Source organism: Eublepharis macularius, chromosome 19 (genome assembly GCF_028583425.1).
Source record: "Eublepharis macularius isolate TG4126 chromosome 19, MPM_Emac_v1.0, whole genome shotgun sequence".
Taxonomy (NCBI): Eukaryota; Metazoa; Chordata; class Lepidosauria; order Squamata; family Eublepharidae; genus Eublepharis; species Eublepharis macularius.
Genome location: NC_072808.1, coordinates 12207146 through 12216645, shown reverse-complemented (window position 1 = coordinate 12216645; position 9500 = coordinate 12207146). Strand labels below are relative to the sequence as shown.

Below are 9500 nucleotides of genomic sequence, written 5' to 3'. Positions count from 1 at the left end.
CATGTTCAGGCTGGTCAAAGAGTTTCAGGCATGATTCCCAAGTGTATTTCAGCGTGGCTTTAGAAAGAAATAAAACCAGCCAAATTGTCTACTAGCTTCCCTTATCCCCCTTTAACAACCAAAGCCTAATTGGAGGGACCATGTCTCTGCTTTGCATAATAGCTGACATAAAATTGGAGTCTTGGGGAATCATGCAATGGGAAAATGATTTGAGAATCATACTACATTCCCCATAAATCTCCCCTTCCATGATTCTATGATCTGTCAGGCACTTGGGAGAACTACATAAGAAGAGCCAGGCTGGATCAAACCAGTGGTTCGTCTAGTTGGGCATCCTGTCTCACACCTTGGGCAATCACCAGTTACTCTGGAGGGCCAAAAAGAAGGGCATAGGGCCAGGGCTTTTTTTCAGCGGGAATGTGGTGGAACGGAGTTCCGGCACCTCTTGAAAATAGTCACATGGCCAGTGGCCCCGCCCGCTGATCTCCCGACAGAGGGGAGTTTAGATTGCTGAGCGGCACAGAGGGCAATCTAAACTCCCCTCTGTCTGGAGATCAGGGGACGAGGCCACTGGCCATGTGACCATTTTCATCAAGGGCGAATTAAACTTTAAAAAACTCCCCCCCCCCCTGTTCCAGCTGACCCAAAGTGATGTCATTGTGCAGCCCTCCTGATTTCCTCCACTGAGTTCCACCACCTCTTTTCCCAGAAAAAAAGCCCTGCACAGGCCAAGGCCTTGCCCTAAAGTTGCCTCCTGGAACTGGTATTCAAAAGTTTAATGCCCGGAAAGGTGCCCTGTAGTCACTGTGGCTTAGTAGCCACAGATTAGACCTACCCTCCATGAATCTGTCTAATTCCCTTTTAAAGCTGTCTAAGCCAGTGGCCAGTGAAGAAAGCTGACAGGAAGAAAATGGATTCATTTGAAATGTGGTGCTGGAGGAGAGTTTTGTGGACATTATGGACAGCCAAAAAGACAAATAAGCGGGCACTAGATTCAATCAAGCCTGAATTCTCCCTAGAAGCCAAAATGGCTAAACTGAGGCTATCATACTTTGGTCACATCATGAGAAGATAAGACTCTCTAGAAAAGTTAATAAAGCTCGGAAAAGTGGAAGGCAGTAGGAAAAGAGGAAGACCTAAAATGAGATCGTTTGACTCAATCAAAGAAGCCACGTCCTCCAGGTTGCAGGATCTGAGCCAGTCTGTTAACGACGACAGGACGTTTTGGAGGTCTTTCATTCATAGGGTCGCTATAGATTGGATGTGACTTAATGGCACATAACACACACAAGCCAGTGGCTATTGCTTCGTTCTCTGGCAATGAACTGAACTGGTTTCTCTTCCCCTTTCTCCTTTCATTGCCTCTCAACTGCTCTTAACGTTCCATGCTCCTAAAGCATATCAGCTCTTGTCAGGTAATTTTAAGTCTCAGGATGGGGGTTTAATTTACAATCATATTTTTCTGCATATAAGGAGGGTGGTCTCCAAGCATGTAGGTACCTATCTTGTCTGTGGCTGGCTGGGTTTTGCTATTTTTTGATTAGGCACCAAGTTAATTATTTCATATACTGATGTCTTATAACAAAAGCCTCTCATACGTGTACTACCGATTTCCGGCTCAAGAATCTGCTTCCAGTTTGAGCGACTGATATGTACGTTGCATTTATGGAACTGAGAACCTATGAATGAAACTGGTGGGATTTTGTGCATCCCACATGAAATACTTTTTTTTTATTGGCCTGCCTGAGGAGGTCAGGAGAGCCCCCCCTCTCCTAGATTTCCGCAAACAATGCAAAACCAAATTATTTAAAAAGGCTTTTGACTTGTAGGGAGGGGCTCTCAGATGCTTCGCTAATGAGTTAAGGACCGTAGACTTCACCACTATGTTGCCTTATGTACTACCTGTTGTCTTGAATATGTGCTCCTATGAGCTACCTGTGCTTCATGTGGTCTAATGTCAGCCCTAGAATGGCTTTATGTTCTGTTTCAGTATTTCTTCAGATCTGTATTGGATTCTTGCTAATGTTATGTCTGTAGAATTGTGTTTATTTACCCTATGGCATTGTCGATGGAAATGTCCTTGATATTGACTGTACTAATCTCACACTGCATAATCCACTGTGAGTCTTAGTGAGAAAGGCAGACTATAAACGACATAAATTAAATAAATAAATAAGAGCATAAAATGAACCCTGGTGGGTTAGATCCAGCTAGCCTAAGCAATCTGTTTCCAACAATTTTCAGGCCAGGGCATTTTGGGAAGCAGAATATTAAATAATAATAATAATAACAACAACAACAACAACAACAACATTCAATTTATATACCGCCCTTCAGGACAACTTAATGCCCACTCAGAGCGGTTTACAAGGTATGTCATTTTATCTCCACAACAAAACACCCTGTGAGGTGGGTGGGGCTGAGAGAGCTCTGGAAGAGCTGTGACTGGCCCAAGGTCACCCAGCTGGCTTCAAGTGGAGCAGTGGGGAATCAAACCCAGCTCTCCAGATTAGAGTCCCGTGCTCTTAACCACTACACCAAACTGGCTCTCAACAGCCCTCCCTTTTTTTTATCCCCCCTAACATCTGTATTCAAAGTGTACTTCTCCTCAACATGGAGGTTCCCTGGAGCAGTCATAGCTTAGATTTGTTGATACAGCTATCCCAGTAGAATTTGTCAAATCTTTTTCTTTCGTTCTTTCGTTCGTTCGTTCGTTTGTTCGTTCGTTCATTTGTTCATTCGTTCTCTGACTCACTCACTTTCTCACTGCCCTTTTTTCCAGACAGGGACTCAAACTACCTCACATTGTTCTCCTTTCTCGCAATTTATTCTAACAACATTCCTGTGAGTTGTGTTAGGCTGAGAACCAGTGATGGGCCCAAGGTCACCCAGCAAGCTTCCATGGCAGAGTAAGGAAGGACTCAAACCTGGATCTTCCACAGCCTAGTCCGACAATCTAACCACTATCTTTTGCCATCTTGTGGTAGTGAGATCTGTATTTTTATTAAAGAGTTGGTGATTGTTTTTTTCCTTTTGCTTCTCCCGAATCAACTGCCCACCCGTTTTATTGGATGACTGTGAGGTTTTGTATTATGAGACAAGGAGGGGAAAATGTTTACATCATCTGCTATAAAAACTTCTATTAGGGACTGTCTTAGTCATCTTTTTTCTAAACTAAAAAGGCTCAAATGCTGATGTCTGCCCCCTTTTGGGAAAGTTGGCTCTAGTCCTTGATCAATTTGATAGTTCTTTTCTATCTTTATGATACCCTGTTCTGTAAAATGCAAGGTGGATGTTTAACACTAGAGTCTCTGAGCCCATGTAGAGTGCAGTTTCATTCCACTGGAATCATTCCAAATATCCTCAACAGATCTTCATTTAAAAACCAAAGACTTGCCTGTTGTTTGCCAGCCGGCACAGACCCAAGCAGCTCTCTGTTTATAAACAAAACATTGCAACCCAGCATGCTGTTTTTTTAACGATAGGACAATTTAAAAAAATAAAAAGATCCCAGCAGAGTGTAGAGCTCTAAAAGCTCAATTAGCCTGGAACGAAACCGTTCCAAATTAAATGCTTGACTTGGGGACAACACAGAAGCAAGATTGATGAGGAAGGTTATTGTTCTTGGTGTTTTCTTGTGCTACTTGCAAAGGTGAAAGTATGGGAGAGTGATTAGTTATGAACCGTTGGCCAAAAAAAGGTAAGGGACAGGACTAGAAGCATAGCAAGGACTGGCAGTACCTTATCCCATCTTAAATGCAAGCGCGGTTGTCAAGAAGCCCCAAATTCTCTACCAAATACGTTAATGAAATTGTGCCTGTTTAAAATGGATGGTGCACTGTGCGTATTGGGGTTTTGGGCTGTTAGGCTGCAATCCAGAATTTGTCCCTTTAAACTGCATTTCTTTTTAAAAAAATCAACTCACCTACAGGGCTTTTAAAAACCGCCAGAGCAGCTTACCATAAATTCAGTGGAACAGCATGTCAGTAAAATCTAACATGCAAAAACCAAAGGCAAAGAGCAGCATTACCATAACAAGAAACCCATCGCTGCCGTCGTAATTTCCAGTTCTAAAAAAATTGCAGCCGTTCTGAACAGTGATAATTTCCATAAACGTTGAAATGGAATGATCTTCAGTTGCCTCCAAAACACCATAATGTGAGCCTGTCAAGTTTTCTTCCGAGTAAGACGTTCCCTCCAAAGGGAACAGTAGCTGGGATGGCTAGAGAGGATGCCAGCGCTGTGCCCCCTTCCCTGGTTCTTTTCAGGTTCTCTACGGCAGACTAGGATGAGTGACAAGATCCTGGAAAGAATGTGGTATGAAATGCAGTGGCAATATCTCTCATTGCCTGTGCAGCATGGAAAGCAAAGGAACACAACAACAACAACAACAACAACACTTGATTTATATATCACCTTCAAAACAACTGAATGTCCACTCGAAGCGGTTTACAAAGTGTGTTACTATTATCCTCACAACAGTCACCCTGTGAGGTGGGTGGGGCTGAGAGTGCTCTGGAAGAGCTGTGACTGACCCAAGGTCATTCAGCGGGCTTCAAGTGGAGGAGTAGGGAATCAAACCCGGTTCGTCACATTAGAGTCCTGCTGCTCTTATAATAATAATATTTGATTGTATACCGCCCTTCAGGATAACTTAATGTCCACTCAGAGCAGTTTACAGTTATTATTATCCCCACAACAATCACCCTGTGAGGTGGGTGAGGCTGAGAAAGCTCTGAGAGAGCTGTGACTGACCCAAGGTGACCCAGCTGGCTTCAAGAGGAGGAGTCGGGAATCAAATTGGGTTGTCAAGATTAGAGTCCTGCTGCCCGTATAATAATAATAATAATAATGATGATGATGATGATGATGATGATGATGATGATAATGATAACAACAACAACAACAACAACAACATTTGATTTATATACTGCCCTTCAGGATAACTTAACGTCCACTTGGAGCGGTTTACAAAGTGTGTTATTATTATCCCCACAACAATCACCCTGCGAGGTAGGTGGGGCTAAGAGAGCTCTGAAAAGCTGTGATTGACCCAAGGTCACCCAGCTGGGTTCAAGTGGAGGAGTGAGGAATCAAATCGAGTTGTCAAGATTAGAGTCTATTCTATATGTTGCATAGGGTGTTTCATTGTAACTCCTTCTTCTTGATCTCCTCGAGCCTTAGTGCTAAGATTAGAGTCCTACTGCTCTTAAACCGCTACACCAAACTGACAAACCGGGTGGCAACCGTCTGTAGTTTCCATAGAATTTAGAATAAAGAGCAACAAGACAAATGAAAACTGGTACACCTGTGGTGGAACTACCATGGCCAGTACAAATGAAGCAGAATAATGAGGAACATATTGGTCTATCTTTTTATTTATTTTAAAACTAGCCCCAAAAGCTGATGATGCAAGTTTCAATGCACTTCTGGGGTGCAACAAAGAACACGGGAATGAAGCCAGGAAGGAATGAAGGGGAAGAGGTAAGACAGAGTGCAGATTAAGAGTTGAAAAGGCCCTGTTGAGGCCTGCCAAGACACAGCCTGCCATCAGAATTATCCAATTTGAATGCAGTGGAAGAGCTCTGTAGTGGCAGAATGGACTGTACCACTTTAGACTGTGAGTAGGGGAAGAATCCCATTCTTTAATAAAAAATCTCCTTGTGAGCAGCAAATTCTCACAATAAGAAAGCATCTAGGCAAGTCTCTTTCTCCTTGATGTGCTAGATTTTACTCCGAGCAAACATTCAAAAATGGCTTCCCTGCCTCTCCAGCCCAAAGCAATGCACAGCCAAGATTCTGCTCCCCGATCCCGTTCAGTGTGTAGATCAGGCCTCAGTGCTCAGCCAGGCTGGATTAGCAAATCATAAGGCATTGCAACTGGCTTGGCCCAAGTTTCTAGGCTCACAAGCTTCAAATGTACCATTGAGTTAATTATGAAGTAAATGTGTCTTTCCGTGAGCGGGGTAAGGAATGGCTCCAAGCAGCGGAGCGTGACGGTGGTGGGGATGGAAACCCAGCCTGCTAAGCACAACCGATTAAAGCCTCCGTTACACACCAGGCAGCGAGGGAGCCACAAGACATCAGCCATAATTTATTTTATTTATTTATTTCAAATTTCTATTCCTCCCTCCTCGCGAATGGGCTCAGGGCAGATAACAACATATTAAAATACAAAACACAATAAAAACAACATATTAAAATACAAAAAAAATCCATACACATTTAAAACAGGATGGGGGACAGCCTTCACAGGGAGGGTTAAGATTTTATACACTCCCTTTTTCCAGGCCTGGCCCAGCCTCAGCCATGTGCCTGGCGGAACAACTCTGTCTTGCAGGCCTGGCAGAAGGATAGTAGGTCCTGCCGGGCCCTGATTTCAGCAGAGTGTTCCACCAGGTGGGAGCCAGGACCAAAAAGGCCCTGGCTCTAGTCGAGGCTAAGTGGGCTTCCTTGGGGCCAGGGACCACCAACAGCTGTTTGTCCCCTGATCGGAGTGTCCTCCAGGGAATATATGGGGAGAGACGGTCCTGTAGATAACCTGAATGAGGAAATGAAGCCGGGAGGCCCCTTCCTTTAGCACTGTTTTGAACTCCTTAAAACCTTGTAAGTCCTTAGATTCATGCTGAGGTGAAAGGACCAGAAGATCTGGGGTATTTTTGCTGCATCCGCTAGACCCTATTCCCTCCCAAGAATCTGAAAACAGGTGGTGATTCTAGTTCACAGGCAGGCAAATGTTGGCCCGGTGGGACATCTGGCCCATGGGGACTTTTTTATCCAACCCAGATTAGAGTCCTGGCGCTCTTAACCACTATACCAAACTGGCTCTCTTAAACTAAGGTCTGTCAGAAATGCTATGGACTGTGCCAAAACCAGGAAAAGCATCCAGACTTGAGAGGCAGAGTCCCAGATGTGGCCAGCCTTGTTCTAGACCTTGAGTTTGCTTGGTTCCATCCACCAGATTGGATTCCACTCCCCAAACTCCAACAGGCCTGGTTTCAACTGTGTTCTGCGTCTACATTTCTATAGGGCGATTACGCTCAGCCTTCTTGAGTCTCTTAGCGTTTCTGGAATTTTTGAGGTCATTTTGTGGGTGACACCACAACATTGCAGCCACAAGGAATGGCCACAAAATGGCCACCATTGGGGTGCCGGGACCCCTCACAAAATATTGGGAGTTTGCAAGCCAAGCGTCTTCCTCTACACAGCTTTCTGGTTTTCCTTTCCCTGCCTCTCACATCTGGCACAATTAGCCAGATGTGTTCTTCACAACTGCAGCAGCTCTGGCTTTCCAGGAGGTAGCCCACTTTGGCTGGCGGCTTTCCCTGCCGCTTTTCATCCAGCTGCCACCCCAGCCAGTGACTAGTTTATCAATCTGAAAGGGGAAAGTGACGGCTCGGAGATTAATCTCCATCCTGCTAACTTCACTGCTGGAGAAGTAATGGCCTTGGAGGGGTCTCTCCTGTACTGAAGAAGAAGCTGTCTGTGCTGGTGGAGGCAGCAGCTGCTGGAAGCTGACAGGTTGATTTGTATGGATCATAACTTGAGTTGGAGAGAACGACTCCCCCTCCCTTTCCCCTCCCCTTGCCTTTGAAAGAGAAATAGAATCTATTGGAAAACACTCAGACAAAAAGGTGGCCGGTTTGAGCACCACGGACAGTTCCCGAGTCCCAGATAGATGCTCAGCGGTGGATGGAGGCAGTCAAGATGTCAGGGAGGAAGGGGGAGGAAAAAAGCTTTTCATTTCTCATCTTCGATTCATTTCTCGTCTATTGAGATTTATAGGCAGAGCCGTGTGCTTTTCTGTGCCAGCCAGAATGCAAGTTCTGTACCAAGGTGACCCAAATTCCGTGTTCAGAATAGCAAGCGGGGGCCTGCATCTGTTTATTTTGCATGAGGCAGCCTGTTACTTGGAAGAAGGGCTTCCAGACATTTGGAAAGACAGGCCTCTGGTCACACCAACTGACGTTAGGGGGCAGCCCTCTAGCTTCCCACTATAGGTCTGGTTCTTTGATTGTAAGATTGCACATCTACCCAATGAACGCGGGTGGGGGGATGTCCCTGCCTGTTCTCCTCAACAGTGATTCAGCTAACTCACTTTATACTCTCATGTTAAGGAACTTAGGGTCCCCTCCCTTCGTCATTAATGTCAGGTGTCCTGAGAAGTACAATTCCCAGAATGCACTGGGACGGGCAGTACAGGAATGAAGATTCATTCATTCATTCATTCATTCATTCATTCATTCATTCATTCATTCATTCATTCATTCATTGGTCTTCTATCCTGCCCTCCTTGCAAGTGGGCTCAGGTGCAGGTGAACTGTATGGAAATCACCTTTCTCTAGCTATGGTTTGGCATTTGGGTTCCCCCTGCTGAGCCACGGGACTGGGGCCCCAACATCTGGCCCTGACCGCACTTTTGTCCCTGGAGCTTCCTTGCATTCCTGGTGGTGGTGGAGAGTGCTGTCAAGTCATAGCTGACTTATGGTGACCCTTGGTGGGGTTTTCATGGCAGAAGACTAACAGAGGTGGTTTGCCATTGCCTGCCTCTGCAACCCTGTTTGGTGTAGCGGTTAAGAGCGTGGGACTCTAATCTGGAAAATGGGGTTTGATTCCCCACTTCTCCACTTGAAGCCAGCTGGGTGACCTTGGGTCAGTCACAGCTTCTAGGAGTTCTCTCAGCCCCACCCACCTCACAGGGTGTATTGTTGTGGGGATAATAATAACATGCTTTGTAAACCGCTCTGAGTGGGTGTTAAGTTGTCCTGAAGGGCAGTATATAAATCTTCTATTATTTTTATTTATTTTTATTTATTATTATTATTATTATTATGTGTTGGAGGTCTCCCATCCAACTACTAACCAAGGCCGACCCTGCTTAGCTTCTGAGATCTGACAAGATTGGGCTTGACTGGGCTATCCAGTCTAGGGCCCTTTTGCTCCTAATGGTCCAAAATAGCTATACATTCAGCAGCTCTTCCTCCATTGTGCTGCATATCAATTGTTCCCAATACACCCAATATGACAGGGATTGTAGCTCAGTGGCAGAACATCTGCCCAGCATGCAGAAGGCCCCAGGTTCAAACCCTGGCATCTCCAGTTGCTAGGATCAGATAATAGGTGAAGTGTAAGACTTCTCCCTGAGACCCTGGGGAGCTGTTGCCAGGCAGAGCAGGCGATACTTACTTTGATGGACCAAGAGTTTGATTCAGTATAAGGGCACTTCATGTGTTCATTTTTTTCTTCTCCTCCAGTCCCCAGTGCCATCAGGAGAGGCATGCCATTCTAGAAACCTCCAACCAGCAGGTCATTCCCCATTCTTCAGAATAATTGATCACTCCTGCAGTGTGTGTGTTTTTTTAAGTCCATCTGCATGCAGGGACCACTTAAAAATGGGAACTTTGTTTCTTAAGGAGGAAAAATGGTCAGCTTTTTTTTAAAAAATGCCTTTTTATTATCTGCACATTAGAGCATCAGATTGTGTCATTTGGGGAGGCTGT

The 9500-nt window shown here is 45.1% G+C and overlaps 1 non-coding gene across 1 annotated transcript; it reads left to right on the top strand.

The window, feature by feature from the left end:
- The first annotated feature begins 9027 nt into the window (after positions 1–9027).
- On the top strand, positions 9028–9099 carry TRNAA-AGC (transfer RNA alanine (anticodon AGC)). Its single transcript has one exon. It is a non-coding gene; the product is annotated as a tRNA-Ala (tRNA).
- The last annotated feature ends 401 nt before the right edge of the window (positions 9100–9500 follow it).